Source organism: Episyrphus balteatus, chromosome 1, assembly GCF_945859705.1.
Source record: "Episyrphus balteatus chromosome 1, idEpiBalt1.1, whole genome shotgun sequence".
NCBI classification, from domain to species: Eukaryota; Metazoa; Arthropoda; class Insecta; order Diptera; family Syrphidae; genus Episyrphus; species Episyrphus balteatus.
This window is the reverse complement of record NC_079134.1, coordinates 56,518,898-56,539,414: the sequence shown is the minus strand read 5'-3', so window position 1 is coordinate 56,539,414 and position 20,517 is coordinate 56,518,898. Positions and strand designations below refer to the sequence as shown.

General features: G+C 31.2%; 1 protein-coding gene and 1 long non-coding RNA gene across 7 annotated transcripts in view; one reads left to right on the top strand and one right to left on the bottom strand.

The window, feature by feature from the left end:
- Positions 1–20,517, top strand: part of LOC129916087 (integrin beta-nu) — a 107,634-nt gene that overhangs the window by 28,642 nt on the left and 58,475 nt on the right. The gene's annotated exons all lie outside the window — the stretch shown is intronic.
- LOC129916151 (uncharacterized) lies at positions 3,050–4,217 on the bottom strand. The gene is made up of 2 exons (XR_008772413.1): positions 4,075–4,217; positions 3,050–3,166 (listed from the first exon to the last, which is right to left on the bottom strand). It is a non-coding gene; the product is annotated as an uncharacterized LOC129916151 (long non-coding RNA).

Below are 20,517 nucleotides of genomic sequence, written 5' to 3'. Positions count from 1 at the left end.
ACAGGGTTTTTCAGAGCAAAAATACGAACAAAAATAGAGGCTTTTGTTCGAAGAGAAATAAACAAACAACAGTTCGAGAAAATGTTTTATTTTTGTTTGATTTTTCTCTGAAAAACCCTGTTTTGTTGAATTAAAATTGTAATATTTTTCGATCTAACTTCAACTTTGGAAACTTTTATACCTTTTTGAAAACTGCAATAATAGGACAAGTTTTTAAAACAATAAACCAGCGTCACACCATACAAATTTTTTTCAGTGTTTTGCTCTGAAATAAATGAAAGGATTTGAGTTTTGAAAAAAACTTGGAACTGTTAATTAATTTACAGCAAAATGTGATATAAAATAAAAAATATTTTGATCAATTAATTGTTTTTTATTATTGGACAATGTTTTAGTGAAAAAATAATAAAAAACAAAAATCAATTGGAGGCGGAGGAAGCAAAATACTGTTGCAAAGTAGGAATTTTTCAAAAGTTCACAAGAATTGCATTAAATCGAAAACCGTAAGGATTTGGGATGAACAAGTTTCAAAATTCTGAGAGCCCTTAAGTTGGCCTATCAGCATATTTCGTTTGATCCATTACTTTTGGGACACCCTCTATAAAAATTAAAGGTCGACCTGACAGATTGGTGCCCATTTTTGACAACGTTCGGAAGATATTACCTTATTATGTGCACTGTGTGTTATAAGAACTAAAAAATTATCCTGAGTGAAAGGGTTTTTTTTTTAAACAATCCAACATCTTCTCTTCTCATGTGCTGCCCTTTCCGGTAGACGTAAAAAATACTTGGAAAAATATTTCTTAGTAGATACAAGTGAACTAATTAATACTGACATCTTCAACCTTCACCGCTTCATTAAAAGCTCCAACTGGTTTAATTAGTGAGGATTTTCTTTCCAAATTCATGGTATCACAACGGACCACTATATTTTCAAATATTTTGATTGTTTGTTGCTTTGATTAAAAAAAATTTTATAAGAAAACCCCACCAAGCCGAAACAACTGAAATGTGAACATTTTGTTTCTATTTATCTAGTAATTTTTTTTAGTGAGGGAATAACCTCCTAATAGTAAGGGTCTGCATATTTTTAAATTACCTATATCAAAAAAGCACGAATAGAAGGTTTCACATTGACCAACTTACCGGACAGACCGAATGTCATTTGGCCTGATGGATGGCCGAATTATATTTTTCGTTCACACTCATCAGACAATTTTCATCAAAACCCATTTTTTAGCTTATTTTTAATTTATCTTTACCCTATTCTGCTCTCAAATTGGAGAGAATAGATTATCACTGTCTGCCAGACAGACATGTTGTTTTAATTGACTAACATGTCCGGCCGACCACCAAAAACTCAAAATTTTTTGAAAACCATCCGGCAAACCGGACAGGAAGTCGGATGAGTGTTCACTGTTCACATTATCAAAATACCATCAGATCAGACCAAATGGCAGCTGGTCTGTACGATAAGTTGGTCAATGTGAACCCCCATAATAGGTCGATTCTCTTAAGTTAGCAGAGCAAGGTCGGCAGAACATTATGTGTTGTTATTGGATCTTTTAGTGCTAATTAAGTGCTCCACTACTTTTGGAGAAAATTAATGTTCTGCTAACTTGATTTAAAGTTAGCAGAGCAATTACCTGAAAATGCCCTAAACTGCTAGTAGGAAAATCGGGTTTGGTATAATAGTTAGGTGCTAATTAAGTGCTCTACGAATCCAAAAAAATTTTTTTTTTCAAAAATATTTTTTTTTCTGTGATTTTCGAAAAAAAATTTTTTTTTCAAACTGTCTTAAATAATTAAGTGCTAAATTAATTTAAGTTAAGTACCCCATTTTCGGAAGAATTTTCCGGGATTTTCCTTAAAAAAAAATATTTTCATTATCCATACAAATTCATGTTCTGCTAGCTTGAAATTCGATTTTCTCAAGAAATTCAATTTTTTTCGACAAAATTCTTATGGAGTAATTTGTATGGAAAATGAAAATATTTTTTTTAATGGAAAATACCGGAAAATTCTTCCGAAAATGGGGTGCTGCGATTTTTTTTTACTATTTTTCTGATAACTGTCACCACCTACCCTATCTACCGTTTTCGTTTCGACGTTAACTTTTGGGACACCCTGTATATTTGAAAAGTAATTTCTTTGGCTGATTATTTTCAAATATTTTGATTGGTTGTTGCTTTGATTAAATACAATTTTATAAGAAAACCCCACCAAACCGAAACAACTGAAATTGAAATGTGAAAATTTTGTTGCTTTTTAGTTATTTTTTTTTAGTGAGGAACTAACGTCCTAACAGAAAGGGTCTGCATATTTTTAACTTACCTATAAAAAAATAGGTCACATGTTTTTGCTCTCAAAACAAATATTTGCTTAGTATTTTATGTAAAACATTTAAAAATAAATTAAAAACAAAAACACTTCAAATTTTTTATTTACTTTTTTTTTCAAGCGAAAAATCCATTCTTTATAGTCTGTTTTGACTTTTGCAATATTCGCAAAAGTCAAATGAAATAATGTATAGGTACTTAGGCCGTGTGTGAATTGGGTTAAATATTTAACTCTGTTAAACTATTAACACTATTGAGGTGAATACAAAAATTTTCAGGTTGAACAAAATTTTTTTAGCGTAAAAAAAAAGTTAATAGGCGTGTTTTTTTGGCAAAGCTATCCGCAGTAGGATTTCCCAAATATCAACATTGACCAAAAATTCACCAGAGGCGGAGCTGAGTCCGACTTCGGAACAGAAACTGGTCCGAAGGCGGCTCAAATTAGTATGGAAATTATAATCACCGCGAAGTCGATTGCATATGTATTGGTGTGGTGAAAATCTCCATTCCGAGAAAACGGAGCCGAAGTCGGAACGAATGACGTCCGGCATTTTGAAATCGATCGATACTCGAGTATCGAATATGTTTGACATTTCTAGCATAACAAAAAACTCTATTTATCAATTTTGTTCACTGAAATTGTTTTTTTTTTTTTATTTTAATGTTTTTTAGATCAAAAAATTACAATAAATACAATTTTAAAATAAATATTAAATAAAATAAATCTTTTTATTTGTTGTTGCTGCTGTTGTTTGTGTTTTGGATGTCTAGTATTCCCTCCTTTGTTGATTCCTTCCTTTGTTGATATCTCCTGCTGATTCGTTATTCTATAGAAAGATATTGATTAAACAATGATCAATCCCTTCAAGCAAACAGGTCCGACCTCGGTCCGAATCCGCTCCGCCTGAGGCGGAGCTGAGTCCGACTTCGGATCAGAAACTGGTCCGAAGGCGGCTCAAATTAGTATGGAAATTATAATCACCGCGAAGTCGATTGCATATGTATTGGTGTGGTGAAAATCTCCATTCCGAGAAAACGGAGCCGAAGGCGGACCTGAGCCGGAGCAGCGAAAACCTACCAGAAAGAGGAATAAGAAAGGGATGACATTTCGCATTTGCGACCAAAAAAAGAACAAGATTTATTTTTTTTTTTCACTGAAACTGTTTTATTTTTTATTTTATTTTGGCAAACGAAATTTTCACAATAAATACAATATAAAATACAATACATTTTTTTTCATTTGATGCTGCTGCTGTTGTTGGTGTTTTTTTAGATACCCAATCGCATGTTTCACCTTCTAGATTTTTCTTCATCATTAGAGATTACATCTACAACACAAGAAGAAACAACATTTTAACCCAAACACTTTGAGCGATATATAAAACATACCTTTTTTGTTTTCCATATTGTTTATAATTTAATAAAATTGTTTATAATTTAATAAAATTGTTTATAATTAATAAACTAACATTATACAAACAACGACACGAGACACGACGCGACCAAACACTTCAATCTTCAACAAAAAATAACAAAATGACGCTTTGGCTCTTGTTGGCCTTGTCTTTCTTTTCCTTTTCTCATTTTTCACCACGATTCTCGTTCGACTTTGTGTTCATACACAAAAAGTTGCAAGTGTGTGAGTGCAAGCCCGATTTTCGCGGTCTGAGGTCGGAGTTTCTTTGTTGAACTCAGTTTTCTTGCTTGAAGGGATGATATTAATGTTATTAAATACCTGCTGTCGATTCCCAGTCATTCGCATCACATCCGGATGCATTGGTGTACCTTCGGGTAAAGGGGTTGGTTTTTTTCCCAATGTGAATTGGGTTTGCATGTGGTGCACTCGGCCGGGTGGTTTTTGAGAATGTGCAGATTTTGATCTGTGATTTTCGAAAAAAAAAATTTTTTTCAAACTGTCTTAAATAATTAAGTGCTAAATTAATTTAAGTTAAGTACCCCATTTTCGGAAGAATTTTCCGGGATTTTCCTTAAAAAAAAATATTTTCATTATCCATACAAATTCATGTTCTGCTAGCTTGAAATTCGATTTTCTCAAGAAATTCAATTTTTTCGACAAAATTCTTATGGAGTAATTTGTATGGAAAATGAAAATATTTTTTTTAATGGAAAATATCGGAAAATATGTGAAAATTTTGTTTCTTTTTAGTTATTTTTTTTTAGTGAGGAACTAACGTCCTAACAGAAAGGGTCTGCATATTTTTAACTTACCCATAAAAAAATAGGTCACATGTTTTTGCTCTCAAAACAAATATTTGCTTAGTATTTTATGTAAAACATTTAAAAATAAATTAAAAACAAAAACACTTCAAATTTCTTATTTACTTTTTTTTCAAGCGAAAAATTCCATTCTTTATAGTCTGTTTTGACTTTTGCAATATTCGCAAAAGTCAAATGAAATAATGTATAGGTACTTAGGCCGTGTGTGAATTGGGTTAAATATTTAACCTCTGTTAAACTATTAACACTATTGAGGTGAATAAAAAAATTTTCAGGTTGAACAAATTTTTTTTAGCGTAAAAAAAATTTAATAGGCGTGTTTTTTTGGCAAAGCTATCCGCAGTAGGATTTCCCAAATATCAACATTGACCAAAAATTCATATGCACGCACCAAGAGAAGGTAAGGTTAGGTTATAACCTAACATAACCTATAGGCAGAAATGGCTGTCAGGAAAACAACTGACACACTTAGACCATTTATTGGTCCGTTGTGATACCATGATTTTGTAAGGAAATTCCTCACTAATTAAACCAGTTGGAGCTTTTAATGAAGCGGTGAAGGTTGAAGATGTCAGTATTGATTAGTTCACTAGTATCTTCTAAGAAATATTTTTCCAAGTATTTTTTACGTCTACTGGAAAGGGCAGGACATGAGCAGAGAAGATGTTGGATTATTTCTTCTTCTTCCTCATCAAGGCAACTTCTACAGAAGTCGTTAGAGATTACGCCAAGTCTTATGGCGTGTCTACCTATGAGACAGTGTCCTGTTAAGACACCTGTTACAGAGCTGATATGCAATCTGCTTAGAGACAATAAATTTTTTGAACGTTTTGGATCTAGCCTAGGCCAGATCTGCTTGGTCGTTTGGCAAGTTATAATGTTTGACCATCGTATGTTTGTTGCCTCTATAGCTTCTTGCTTCAGCATGAGTTTGCACGTTGCGATTGGTATACCAATATTTGCCTTATTGGGTGAAATTGGTATTAGAGTTCCATTTCTGGCGAGTTCGTCTGCTTCACAATTTCCCAGAATATCTCTGTGACCCGGCACCCAAAAGAGGTGAATGTTAAACTGTTCTGACATCTCCATGAGAGATGATCGACAGTCGCGGGTAGTTACGGAGTTTGTGGAAACCGAAGCTAACGATTTAAGGGCGGCCTGGCTATCAGAGAAGATGCGGATATCCGATGTAGGTATCACGTTTCTTTAAGCCAAGTCAATACTTCTTTAATCGCCATTATTTCCGCTTGGAACACGCTGCAGTGATTAGGGAGACGGAAGGAGAGACTAACATTAAGTCTATCTGAGTAAACCCCGCCACCCACTCCGTCATTGGTTTTAGATGCACCAAGAGAAAGGAAAACATAAATTTATACACTTCATCAAATTTCTATCCGCAGATTTGTTTAGCTTCTATTCCATTTGAATGCGTAACATCGTTACATTCGTATAATAGTCGCTCGTAACATTTGTTTGCGTATCATCATCATGATATAAAAAGAGAAGGTATGATCATTAGAAAAAACTCTGCATCGAGAACTGTCAAAACTTAAAAATGGCTGCTTAAGGTTTTGACAGCTGCCCATGGAAATTGTTGTTGTAAACAATTTTGTCTTGGAAATTGTTGTTGCTTCTGACTTTGCCAAATATTAAACGTCAAAACCTTACTACCCCATTTTGTAAGATGGCGGCTCTAATGATCATACCTTGTCTTTTTATACCATGATTCATACTAACTGCAAAAAAAATAAACTCTTTTTCGCGAGAAGATGTCGCTACTGTATGTGTGTAAAAACTTTTCACTTTTTGAAAATTCCAAACTGAAACATCAAAATTCAGCTGTGGAAATTTTCAGTTACTTTCGTTACTTTAGGTATATTTCGTATGTTTCGCATGTTTCGCATATTTCGCATGTTTCGTATGTTTCGTATGCTTCGTATGTTTCGTATATTTCGTATATTTCGTATGTTTCGTATATTTCGTATATTTCCTACATTTGGTATTTTTGTTATGTCTCACGATTTACGTTAAGAACTTATTATTTTGGTAGTTTTTTTTTTTAATATATATTGAAAGTAAAAACGACATTAAAAATTTAATAATGCAAGATTTTGAATGACAAGAAATCTTTTTTAAAATGGTATACAAATATTCTCTAGCTCAACTAGCTTAGCAAAGAGTAAAGTTTTCAAGAATCTGCTTTCAATATCAGATTTTCGATGTACCTACAAGTAATTTTTTTTTTAAGATATGAATGTGCCGATGCTGAATATAGTTTTTACCAGAAATAGTTAAATAGAATCATAACTGACATAATTATGAAACCAAACAATTCAAGATTCAAATAAGAATACAGGAAGATAATTCTGGAAGTGAAATTAAAAATGGCGATCGTAAATAAAAATCAAAAGTCCAAATTGAAACACAAAAATCGAAGTAATTTTTCTCTACTTCTCTAGTTTTACATACAAACCTACATATATAGATAGGTATCTAGAAAAAAAGGTGGAATTGGAACAACTTTTTGCAGTCAATGTTTGATTTTGATCTGTCGTTCCATTTACTGGTTTTGGTGTGAAAATGAAACTAATTGCTTTACCTTAGGCTTAGGTTACATTTTTATTTTTTTACACCAACAAAAACTCGCTTGGTCTCCAACAAGACATCAATAAATCGGAGAAAAAAAATCACTATGGAGTTTTAAAGAAAGTGAAATTGATAACAATACATAAATGAATGTAGATATTTACATATTTAGGTTGGTATGTACATATATGTATGTACTTACTAAAAAAATTTAAGTTTCACACTATAAATTGTCCGCGGAAATTTAATCCTGAAGAACGAAAGTATTCAATTTTGTTTTTTTTTTATTGTAAGACAACAGCGTATTTAATTTGGGGAAAAACTGACAAGTTCATTCAAACTTATTAATTTGTCATGTAGGTAAAAAATATCTTAAAAAAAATATAGTACAAAAATTCAAGGAAAACTCTTCATTAGAATAATTTATAAAAAATCAAGTGGAACTTGAGAATACGTTTAAAAACAAAAAGGAAACTAGAAAAAAGATAAAATCGATTGAAGAAATACTTTTTTTAATTTACTCAAAATTGGGTTTTATATAATATTTGAACATTTACATACATATATGTATGTATAAAATATTCTTGTTGTTTTGTGCTAATTTTTAAATCATGGAAATTCATTTAAAATTACATTATTATTTTCCAGTTGTTTTACTTTTTTTCTTGTCGATTCACTTATTCATATATATATTCTTTAAAACTACGAGTCAATTTATGTTAAATGAGCAGTTACAAAAATATTTCTTAATTTATGTCCATTGTTCAACGATTAAACACACGCTTTCACATATCTCACCACACACACACACACGTCCATAAAAACCGGTTACGAAAGAGAAAAAAACAGAATAGGTACTTATTTAACTCTTTTCATATACATACATACACAAAAAACAGAGCAAAAATGAAACTATTAAAATATACCTATGTACATTTCTTTGACCAAAAGTCGTTGAATAATACCTGCATTACTGATGAAGTGATGATACCGATATCGAACCGATACGAGATGCGATAAATGCTGTTCAATTCAGAATGTTCTACCGAGGGGAACCGCAAACGAATACGTAAAAAGCGTACTCAGTTTTAGGGAAAATTGCGGAACGCAAATTATCCTCATTCCCGAACACGCCCATGTTTCGTTTCCTCCCGGTCCAAACTTAAAAATTGTCATTGCAGCAAACCTAAAATAAAAAACCATTCAATCATTTCATTCAGTCACATTGATTCCATATTCTCATTCAAAGTTGTCGTCACTCATGTCAGACACCACTTCACCACACACAAGCAAGAAAGTAGTACCTACTCGAAATCAAAAGAAAAAAAAAAAAAAAAACTTAAAAGCACGAATAAAACCAAAATTGTAATTATTTGTTTGAATCAAACTAAAGAATAAAATAAATTAAACATATCAAACAAAGGAAAAGAAAAATTCTTTTTATTAATTACAAAAGGAGAAAACAGAATACAAGTACGGCTACGCCCCAACAGATGCAGTGTACCATTTTGTTTTTGTTTCACATTTCGTATACCTATCCAAATTGGTATTCTAATTGGAATGTATCTACACTACACTCAAACACACTTTCACATATCTCACTCCCACATGTCCATAAAAAACAGGTATGAAAGAGAAAGAAACAGAATTCTTATTTACCCCTTTTGATATACATTCACAAAAACAGAACAACAAAATCGTAAAATACATAAATGATGATACCGAACCGATACGAGATGCGAAATAATGCGCACACGACAAATGATGTGTACCATTTTGTTTTCGTTTCGGGTTTCGTATATCCAATCCAAATTGGTATTGGAATTGGAGTATCGTCGTTACTCGTTACTCGTTACTGAAGTGAATACCCGCATTTAAGTAACGAATACATACGGTTTCCTACAGGTCTACTTAATACAGAAATTTCAATACCTTTTGGTATTTTATTAGGGATGCCGTGAATATTCGACCACTATTCGGTATTCGCCCAATTTTTTTGATATTCGGTATGATAGTTATTGTAAACTATTCGGCCGAATACCGAATATCAAAAAGACAACATAAAGACATAAATTTATCTCACAAAAAATGTTTTTTTTTATACAAAACTTGTTATTTTAGCATTTAAAATTTACTAATGGTAAGTTGTGGCTAATAAAAACAACTTTTTTCAACATTCTGTGGAAGTTGATGATTACGTCTATCTTCGTTAACAAAACCAGGCTTCTGAAAATATTCTCTCACTCGCAAATTAAATCAAAAATACTTCTAATATTTTGGCGCACATGCAATAGAAAAAGACAGATCATAACATGACAAAATTCACGTAGGAGCAGCGGCGGCCTTACGAATTGCGAGGCTCCGGGCGGCAGGTCTTTGGGAGGCCCCTTGTCCTTCTTGATAAATATGTGATGCGAAAGTAGATCTGGCTGTTTGGTGTTGCTTTTTCGTGTTTGACATTTTAGTTTTAGAATATTTAAAATAGTTTATATTAAAAGATTGACAAAAGAAATTTCTGGTACAAAATTCCTCAGAGTGGAGAATTATGTTACTCTCTTAAGACTGGGTTCCCTTTTTCAGCGAAGCGAAGTCAGATCTCATGTAAAAACATTTGTGTGTATAAGTGAATGTGTTTCGCTCTCTCGCCATCGAATTCTCTGGTTTTTTCCTCTCAGGATGTTGGTTATGGTTTTCATTCATTTTCATTATTCATTGTCTCTTTGTGAGATCGCCATCGCACTCACGCGTTCGGGGCAGGGTTGAAAATCGTCTTTGAGCATTGTATCGAAAGTGAAATAAAAAGTGTATCGAATTGTACTTTTTGAATTGAAAAATTTATTTTAAATGAACGAAAAACTTTAAGATAAACCAAAAACTAAATTATTTTTTTTTTTAATTCAGAAAAACATTTGAGGCTATTTTTGATTTTGTTCTTTGTTACTGTGATAAGCAGGGATTGGATCTAAAACGTGGACCTAAAAACGTAAAAAAAGGCAAAATAAAACTCCGATAAAAAGGCATTTATTGAGAGAAAAAATGAAATATAAAATTAATTGTATTAATTTCTAACAACCATGAGTTTTTTTTTTTAATTTAAGGTAACAAACGCATTCGATTTTCTCTTAAGAGTGCTTTAAAGGAGCTAAAAGATGTCTCTACATCTGTAGACATCTGCAACATTCGCCTGGAGCTCTAGATTTGTGTCCCCATTCATTTTTCAATTTATTTGTTCAACTCTCTCGAGTCCCTTATTTGGCAAAAAAAAACTGATTTGCACTTCTCAACAACATCTTTTGCGACTGCCCCTTTCCCGGCTTCCAAATCTCTCTTGATTTTGTCCAAAATCTGGAGAACTTCTCCAATCGTATTTTCTTGATTAAAAAAAATTTTAAAATGTTGGATCTTTCTCGGTTCATTTGCATTTCCAAATATAATGACTGGACTTTAGGTAGATCTTTTCACTCGAATTTGTTAGTGTCAGTGTGGGGTAATTAGTGAATCCTTTATTGAGTTTGTAATATAGCTATATTGAGTAAGTTTCCTATTTGTTTGTATATTTGAGTGTTTTGTGTGTAGGCATTACTTTAAAGACGCTAAAAAGATAAAAAACATAGGAAAAGGCAAAAAAAGGCAATAACAAGAGAAAAGGCAAAAAAGACAATAACAAAAGAAAAAGCAAAAAGGCACGAGGGGGACGTGGAACGTTTTTGTTTTGAATCTATAATGTCGTACGATTAAGCAAGAAAAAAAAGGCAAATTCCACAACATCCTATCCCTGGCGATAAGGAATAGGTCATTTACAACTGCAAAACATTGATGTTTCATTACAACTTAAAACTTTGGTCTTATCAAATAGAACCTTTCGTGATTAAATATGTAAATTTGCAGAATTATTGCAGGTGTATTAACTTCAAAATATAGGCTTTAATCTATTCGTCAATGGCTATGAAAATTGAAGTAAATTTTCAAAAAAAAAAAAATTAAAAAACCTAACCTGTGCCAATTTTTTTAAAATAAATCTCACATGCAAACAAAAACTTAATGTTCTGAAAACCAAATTTTATTTCTTTGAAGGAAATTAAATAAAGACTTTTAATTCACCCTTGACCATTTAATGTTCTATTCAAATCAAAAGTGTATTTGACTAATATTGCAGTTTTAACAATATCTTAGAAGAATCGAAAAGAAAATATTGATCCAGAATACCTTTAACATTAATATAAGCGGAAGGACAAAATTGTATCGAATTTAGTAAAAGTGTATTTGTGTACTTTAGCCGAACCAAGTGTATCGAAAAAAGTACAATCGTATCGACTTTTGCAACCCAGGTTCGGGGTGGCATGCAAATGGATGTAGGTATACATAGATCTTTATATGGATATGGTGTTTGTGGACGAAAACTGGTTTGAAATTCAATATTTTCATGAAAGATTTATGGAGTGTACACCTATTTATTTTTGAAATGAAAAAGAAACTTGTTTCCATGTTGATGTTGTGGATAGCATTTGAGTTTTTTGTGTATCAGAGAAATTTTTTGCATTATAATAATAACACTGTGATAGTTCAAAAAACCGACAGAGGGCTCTCATGTCTACTAAAGATAATTCGAGTATGCTGAACACGATGGCGTACTCAGTTTTTCTGGATTAGGTCAAATAAGAAAGATTTTTGCGTTTGAAATTTTGTTTGCACATGCCAAAAATGAGGGTATAAAACACCATACATATATTTTCCAATTTTTGATTTTGTATCGATGTAAAATGATGTAAAATCTATTTTTTGGAAGGATTATACGTAAAAGAAGTTATTTGAAAAAAAAATCTGTCGAATGACATTTTAAATCATTATTTTATGGCAAAAGACGTCGACTTTTTTTTCACTTTTTCTTAAATTTTTTAACTATAAAGGTACAAATTTATACGAAAATTCAAAAATTTTTTTGTACACACCTTTTATGTGTTAGTACTCTGGAATATTATACATATGTAGATGTAGATATTTAATTACAAAATCAGGCATGGTATCAATATTTTTATTTAAATTTTTTTTTAAGTTCAAAAACTATTTTTTTTCTTAAGGTTCATACCTTTGAGATTCACTCTTTGACAAAAAAATACTCTTGAATATCCAACTTTCATTATAAAAAAGAATAAGTTAAAAACTTTAACTATCTCACTGTTAAAAGTGCAACTTACTTTTAACATAAACTGTAATGATTTGTTGAAAAATCACAAAAGTTGCCGTAACTTTTTCGGAGTTTCAAAAAAACTTGCTCATACTTTCAGACATGGCCGATCGTACCAAAAGCCCCTTTTTTCATATTGCAAGTTTTGCCAGTTTAATTTTTTTTTGTCATACAACATAGTAAAAAAACGATTTTGCCCCCCACTTCCCCTACATATGTATTGCATTTAAACATTTTGTAATTTTTTTGTTTTATAAACTAAAAATTTGAGAAAAAATATGGTTTTACTGCTACTTTTTCACTCTCAAGCCATATTCTATCCCGAAACACAAGATCAAATCGTTGCCACCGAGTGCTGCATTTTAATTTAAGTAAAACGAAAAATACCAGAAAATTTGAAGAAAAATCGACGTTTTTTTGCCATAAAATAATGATTTCAAATGACATTCGACAGATTTTTTTTCGATAACTTCTTTTACGAATAATACTTCTCAAAAAATAGATTCTCCGTCATTTTACATCGATAAAAAATTAAAAATTGGAAAGTATATGGTGTTTTATATCCTCATTTTTGGCATGTGCAAACAAAATTTCAAACACAAAACTCTTTCTTATTTGACCTAATCCAGAAAAACTGAGTACGCCATCGTGTTCAGCATACTCGAATTATCTTTAGTAGACGTGAGAGCCCTCTGTCGGAAAAATAAAGTTCCATTTTCGAACACAGTGTAATTATAGTTGTTCAGCGGAGAAGCAGGTAGAGGATGTGTTATGTGGGTGCATTGATATATGTAATGTACAGGGATAGGATCTTGTGGACCTAAAAACTTAAAAAAAGGCAAAATAAAACTCCCAAAAAGGCATTTATTGAGAAAAGAATGAAATACCTATAAAAATTAATTGCAGTAATTTTTAACAATCATGAGCTTTTTAAAATTTTCAGTTAACAAGCGCCTGCGATTGTCCCTTAAGAGTAGGGTTGCCAACTTTTTTAACAAGGAATAGAGTATATTTGCTTTCAGAGACGAAAAAAAAAGAGTACATTTGAAAAAAAAGAGTACCATTTATTTCAAGTCTTGAAAATGTACCTATTTTTTTTTGCTTCTTATAGTACATAACAATTTTTTTGTTGTTTTTAAAATATGTGTATGACGTTTATCAAATTCAAAATTCGAGTTGGGGTCAAAATTCTGCCGGGGTCAAAATTCTTTTGTCAAAATTCTGCTTTCAAAATTCTGCTTTCAAAATTCTGCTTTTCAAAATTCTGTTTTTCAAAATTCTGTTTTTTAAAATTTTGCTTTTCAAAATTCTGTTTTTCAAAATTCTGCAAAAAATTAAAAAATGGTTTGGAAAATGTTAAAAAGCGCGCGCTTTTTAACATTTTCCAAACCCTTTTTTAATTTTTTGCAAAATTCTGTAAAATCATCTTTTCTTGATAAATTGTCTGCTTATTTGATAACTTACCTACATAATTTGTCATTCTTTGAATGCATACTAATTTTTGTTTTAATACTAAACATTTCCGAAAATAATTCAAATTTTTTTTAATTTATCAAATAAAGATGAATAATTAAAAATTTGAATAAGAAAAGGAATATTTTGTATCAAACAACATCGGTTCCAATAAGTTATAGATTTTATTCGAAAGAAAGTCAGTCTATGCATTTTAAAAAATATTTCCGACACTTAAACAAAAAAAATTAGGAAAGTACCAATGTTGAATTACATTAATGAGGTGTATTTTTCTTTAGTCAGCACATATGCTATAAAAAAAAAAACAGAATTGGCAGAATTTTTTTGTTTAAGTATAATGCTGGCAGAATTTTGAAAAGCAGAATTTTAAAAAGCAGAATTTTGAAAAGCAGAATAGAAAAAAAGCAGAATTTTGAAAAACTGAATTTTCGTTAAAAAAGCAGAATTTTGAAAAGCAGAATTTTGAAGCCAGAATTTTGACCCGATCCCTCAAAATTCATATACATTAAGAGCTCATTTTTGATCAATTTCAACGAAGCCCTATTCCACTCCTCTCGCCACTTCATATTCAAGACCGAAAATACATTATCAGTGAATGCTGAAGTGGCAAGAACAGATGGCTTACAATATCGAAGTAAAAATATATAAGAAGGTTAACTCAATTTTAAATACCTTGATATTTTACAAGAAAAAAATCTAATATTTTGAAATCTTAAATAAAGCAAAGTAAAATAGAGAACAAAATTTGAATTAAAAAAAAAATTTTAATTTTAGTAAAAAATTAAATTTTAAGTTTGACTAAGAAACAAACACAAAACAAATAGGTCGTACTAAAACAACGACAAAAATTATAGTGTTTTGTACTCTCTAAATTACAATTGTTCAAATTTAGAAATTATAAGGTCGAATATTTTAAGCCTCATTCTTTTTTTCATTCAATCCTATCTTTAGAAATATGAAAGTTATCCACCAATTTGTAAACGTTAAAATGCTTATGTTTATGTGGTGGCACACTCAGCCCTAAGTAAAAAAAGAGTATTTTGACGTACTCTATCAGAGTTATAGATTATAGAGTACACATACGAGAAATAGAGTACAATACTCTTTTTTAGAGTACGGTTGGCAACCCTACTTAAGAGTGCTCTAAAGGAGCTAAAATATCTCTACATCTGTAGAGACGATTGGACCCCAATTAAAGAACTCGACATAGCCCACTTCAACATTTGCCGGGAGCTCTGAGGTCGAACTAGTGCACACATTCGTTAACGTTTTGACTATTGCTTTCTCTATTTAATTACAAGAAAATGATAGAGACATAAAGCGTCAATACGTTAACGTACGTATGCCATAGTTCGACCCCTGGATTTGTGTTCCAATGTATTACGCAATTTATTTGTTCAACTCTTTCGAGTCCCTTATTTGTCAAAAAAAAATTGATCTGTATTTCTCAAAAACATCTTTACTGCCCCTTTCGCAGCTTCCAAATCTTTCTTGATTATGTCCAAAATCTGGAGAACTTCTTCAAATCGAGTATTGTAAATTCAGTAAGTTAGCTTTTGAACTCTGATACGTGTCGGTTTTCGGCCGCGCAATAGAACGTAGAAGACAATAAATGGTAGCAATAGCAGACAATCAAGTTGCATAGGTAGATCTTTTCATTCGAATTTTGTTTGTGTGGGGTAATTTAAATAAGTTAGCTTTTTGTTTGTATATTTGAGTGTTTTGTGTGTAGGCATTACCTTTAAGACGCTTTAAAGATAAAAAAAACATAGGAAAAGACAAAAAAAGGCAATAACAAGAGAAAAGGCAAAAAAAGGCAATAACGAAAGAAAAGGCAAAAAAAAGGCAAAATAAATTACATATATTTGGCACGAGGGGGACGTGAAACGTGTTTGTTTTTAATCTATAATGTCGTACGATTAAGCAAGAAAAAAGGGCAAATTCCACAACATCCTATCCCTGGTAATATACTTGACAGTATCCTTTGTGTAGTGTGTATAAAAATATGAGTAGGTAGATGCGCAGAAGGATTGATTTTCAGGTTCTTGCTTACTTTTGAGTTTTGAGTTGTTCTTCGTTGAGAAAATTTTTGTCTAGCACTCACGCTGACATGAAAATGTATGTACATACAATATATATGTTTATGTATGTTGTTTGAGGATGGACTCGAGATAAATCTTGTATGACATTATGATCATGGAGAATGTCGCAAAAAGTGTCTCCTGAACTGATTTTTTGAAACTTAGGCCTCATGCTGATTGCACTAAATATTTAGCCGAGAATAAATTGATAGTTATGATTATGACTGTGTATAAAATTTAGCCTTGAATAAATATAGCTGTGTGAATTTGGATAGACCAAACAAACCAAGATTATTACCAAATTATTTTTATGCAAATTTGTAGGTATATCAATCCAATTTACTTTCAACACCTTTTTAATAAAGATTTTTTTTTAGAGTAACCAATGCAATGAACTCAGTTCGTAATTGAATCATTTATTTTCAAAACATGATAAGTCCATGATTTCAAATTTTTCAGGAGAAGAAAAAAACGTTCTATTTTCTTTTGTTAAGTGTAGCAAAATGTATAAAAAATATATTTTGTAGAACTTTTACCTAGCTACAGAATATCGTTTGGTATTTACTTTTTGGACCGATTGTTTAAAAGATAAAAAATAAAAACGATTTTGGACTTATCATACTTTGAAAATAAACGAATGTGAAATTAGTTTTAAAATGAATATACAATTTTTTTAAAGCCTCAGTCTATTCAACAATTGCATTTGGGAATAGAATATAATGTTTCGAGTAGTTATTTTACTTGAAAGACGCCTTCAACTCAAGATTTTGAGTCAGTAGTCAGCTTCTCTATGTGTAGTCAATTACTCATAAAAAAGTTGAAAAAAAAGATGATAAGTCCGGGACTTTTATAATGTTTTGACAATAAAATTTTGTTTCGCTTAGCTGTAAAATCGAATATAGACTGAGTAGATGCTCCATATTTTGAAGGCAGGTGTGGTTATCCCCCAAGAACATATTCAGTTAAAAAAACGAATTTTGAAAAAAAGTGGACTTATCATGTTTTGAAAATAAACGATTCAATTGAATCGATTTTGTTTTTTATTTACCTATACCTACATTATTAGGAAATAAAAATAAGGCAGCATTTATAACTTATGTTACTTTTTTTTTAAACCTTGAAATTAATTTTTCAATTAGGTATGTAATCAAAGTTTAGGGAAGTTTTCAAAAATAACTTTCATATAACCCTTTTACCCATTCCCCCGCGAAAATATAACTATGTATTATACCTAAAATGGCAAAAATTCTCTGTGGTAACCTACAAAAAAAAAAAACCGAATCCGCAACATATAAACAAAGACAATGAAAAACAAAAGGACATATTTATATTATATAACCCCGCACGCGCGAGTGTAGTATAATAAACAATAAAACCCAGAAATCAACCTAAATATGCAAATCATTGTGCACAAGCACATGTCAAATGTCAATACACATTTTTACACACCAACAAGTGAATACTTACCAATGTACCCACATATCTAATCTTTACCTATATCCCCGCACGAGCGATGTGAATATTACACAATGCAAAGAACACAAAAAACAAAAACAAAATATAACGAAAAAATGAGAGCGCAAGAGCAAGTTTTTTTCAATAAATAAAAAAGAACAGAAAGAAAGAGTTCAACAGCGCCAGCTTATGCGTGGCATTTTTTTGAACTAAATTTGTATGTGTGCGTGATTAATGGAATTTTCAAAGTAAAAAAGCTAAAATAGACACTTTTTCAACAATTTATATTAAAAATACTGTGAACAAAAACATACATTTTTTTTTGAAACTGATTTGAAATACATATAATGAAAAAAAAAATAAAATAAATTGTGGATGCTTTGACTGCCCCTTCCTCAAAAACAGAATGCAAATATTGGTTTATTAAAATCAAACTTTTAGTGGGTAAATAAAAAAAATATTTTTTTTGGCAAACTGGCTGCATGAAAAACTTTATTAGCTTCTTATTAAAAAAAACAAAAATATTTTAAAAAATAATCACGCTTTGCCCCACGACTAAAATGGTAAAAAAGTGCATTTTGACACTTTTCCTTCAAATTAACCGTTCAAACTAACTTCAAATTAAGTTATTTTGGATTCTCCTTTTTCCACTTTACAATTTTCTTTTTGTTTCATCTAAAAACACCAATAAATGGTAAAGTTATTCTAAGAAGAGTGAGTAAAAAAAACATGAAATTACAACATATTGACAAAGCTTTTTTTCTAATTAAAAAAAAAAATCTGTTGCGCCTACTGCATGAAAACACATTTGATCATTATAAAACAAAAACAAAAAAAATAAAAAGTTTATAAACAACGGTGCCCCAACCAAAATTCTGATTCAATATAAATTTGCAGGAAAAAAAAATCAATTTCGACTCTTATAAAAATCGCCAAAGAAATGTTTCTAAAATTTAATTTAAAATGATGCAAAAATGTGCATACGTTTATTGCCTTTTCAAAAAAGTACGTTTCATAAGATTATCTTATAAACTGCAAAAGTTATACAACAATTAGTCAACCATCTTCCATTAAAATGCTATGGAAACCCCCCCTTAAGCGCTCTCTTCTTCGAAAAATAGGACAGTTTTTGAAATTGGGAATAGAATCAGACCGAAAATAACTAAGAGCGGAATTCATAGTTGTTACTCGGGTAAGTTTCAAACTATCGTTCAAGGGAATGGAAAATAGGGCTGTCACTTGAGTTAAGAAAAATCTTTTCTTGAGGAAATTTTTTTTCTCAAACTCGAAAATTTGACTGATTTGAATTAACTGTCATCATTCATTTATTTTATTATAAAACACGTACAAATTGTAATTGTTAATTACAAAAAACAAACGCTCGCAAATCGCAATGCCACTTGCGTTTTAATTTCGACTGACTGAAAAAAACTAAAGCATTTCTTCAAGTAAAAAAGCCTCCTCAGACGTTCATTTGAGGAAAATTTCAACTCTAGTGATGACTATGAATAAGGATTCACTTGAGCGAATGCTTAAGATATTTCTCAACTTGAGTGACGACTATGAATATGATTAAATTCTCAAATTGCATGTAAATAGGCATATTGTGAAACTATCAAACGACCAATAATTTTGTTTGCAGAATAATTTTATTTTCATTATTAGCTACGTTTAGACCGGGCGGTCACTGCAGAAACGTTCAACTCATCGAGCTAAAGAAAATTTCAAATGGGAAGTGAAAGAAGTCTATTAATAGTTACGAAAACCACAGGTCTTCCCGTCCGCATCCTGGCACGATTGGCGTGGTAAAGTGCATAAGGAACTTTTTCAGATTTGATCCGACAGACTTCTAAATTTTGAAAGAATATTTTATACCCTTTATTTTGACATCACTGATTCTTTAATGTCTGTATTAACAAAATTTGCATCGCACCTTTTGTCTTATTATCCCTTATATTTTAATAATTTTAAAAATACTTTGTATGGATAAAATAAAAACTATCAACAAATTGCTTAAAAAACTTCTATGAAAGTGCTTAGTTTTACCTTTGATTTGATACCAACAAAACTCCTTAACTCGTCCATGAACACCACCAAAAACAGGACTTTAGCCAAATGCTCATGTTTAGCGCTTCTAACCTTTAAACGGGCTGAATGACAAAACTGCCAACCTTTCACCCGAAATAACAATAAATTTTTATAGCTGACAATAGCTTTAATTTGACACCAATATCGTCTTTTAACTCTGTGAGATGCACAATGCACTCTACGACGCCAATCGTGCCAGGAAGACCTGTGGTATTCGTAACTACTTATAGTCTTCTTTCACTTCCCATTTGAAATTTTCTTTAACTAAATGAGTTGAACATTTCTGCAGCTTCCCGCTCTAGTTGTTTTGGGAGCATTTATCTACATACAGTGGCGAGCAAAAAAATTGCAGCGATTTGAAAAATATTTTAAATAAAGCATTAAACATTAAAAAAGCTTTGATTTTGGAAATTTTTTGAAGTAAAACTCATTAAGTTTCATTAAAATTAAATTTTTAGTACAAATGGAATTTAATTTATTTCTATTAAGCTTAAAAATAATCCAAAGACAAAATGAGCCTCAAATTAAAGCCTCTATTAAATTTAAATAAAACAAGGGCGACAAAAGTTCAATTAAACGGTATTTTATTAAAGAAAAGGTAGTATTTGCTCCCATGACCGTTATTTTGAATTACCGCTTCGCAACGACCTTTCATGAAGTTGTAAAGTCCCTGAGATCTTTGAGGTGTTATAGATCACTAAACCTGCTCAGCAACGGTTAAGAACTCCCGTTATTTTAAGTTTTGGCTTTAGACACATCTCCCCTCAAAATTTCTAGAAGGGATTGAGGTCTGAAAGACTTAGCAGGTCACTTTATGACCCAAATTTTAGTATCTTGAAACCATTGCCTGGCTGCTCTGCTAATGTGATTTGGGAAGACTCATTTAAGCTTCATTTGGAAGACCCATTTAAGCTTCATTTGGTGTCGAAGTAATAGCAGCATAATGTTTTGCAAACTATTCAGGTGCCAGAGCTGGTTAATTACAGTTTTGATCCAATGTATTAGACCAAGTCCATAGTAGCAGAAGTATCCCCAAAACTTTATACTGGACCCTCCTAATTAATTAGTTTTT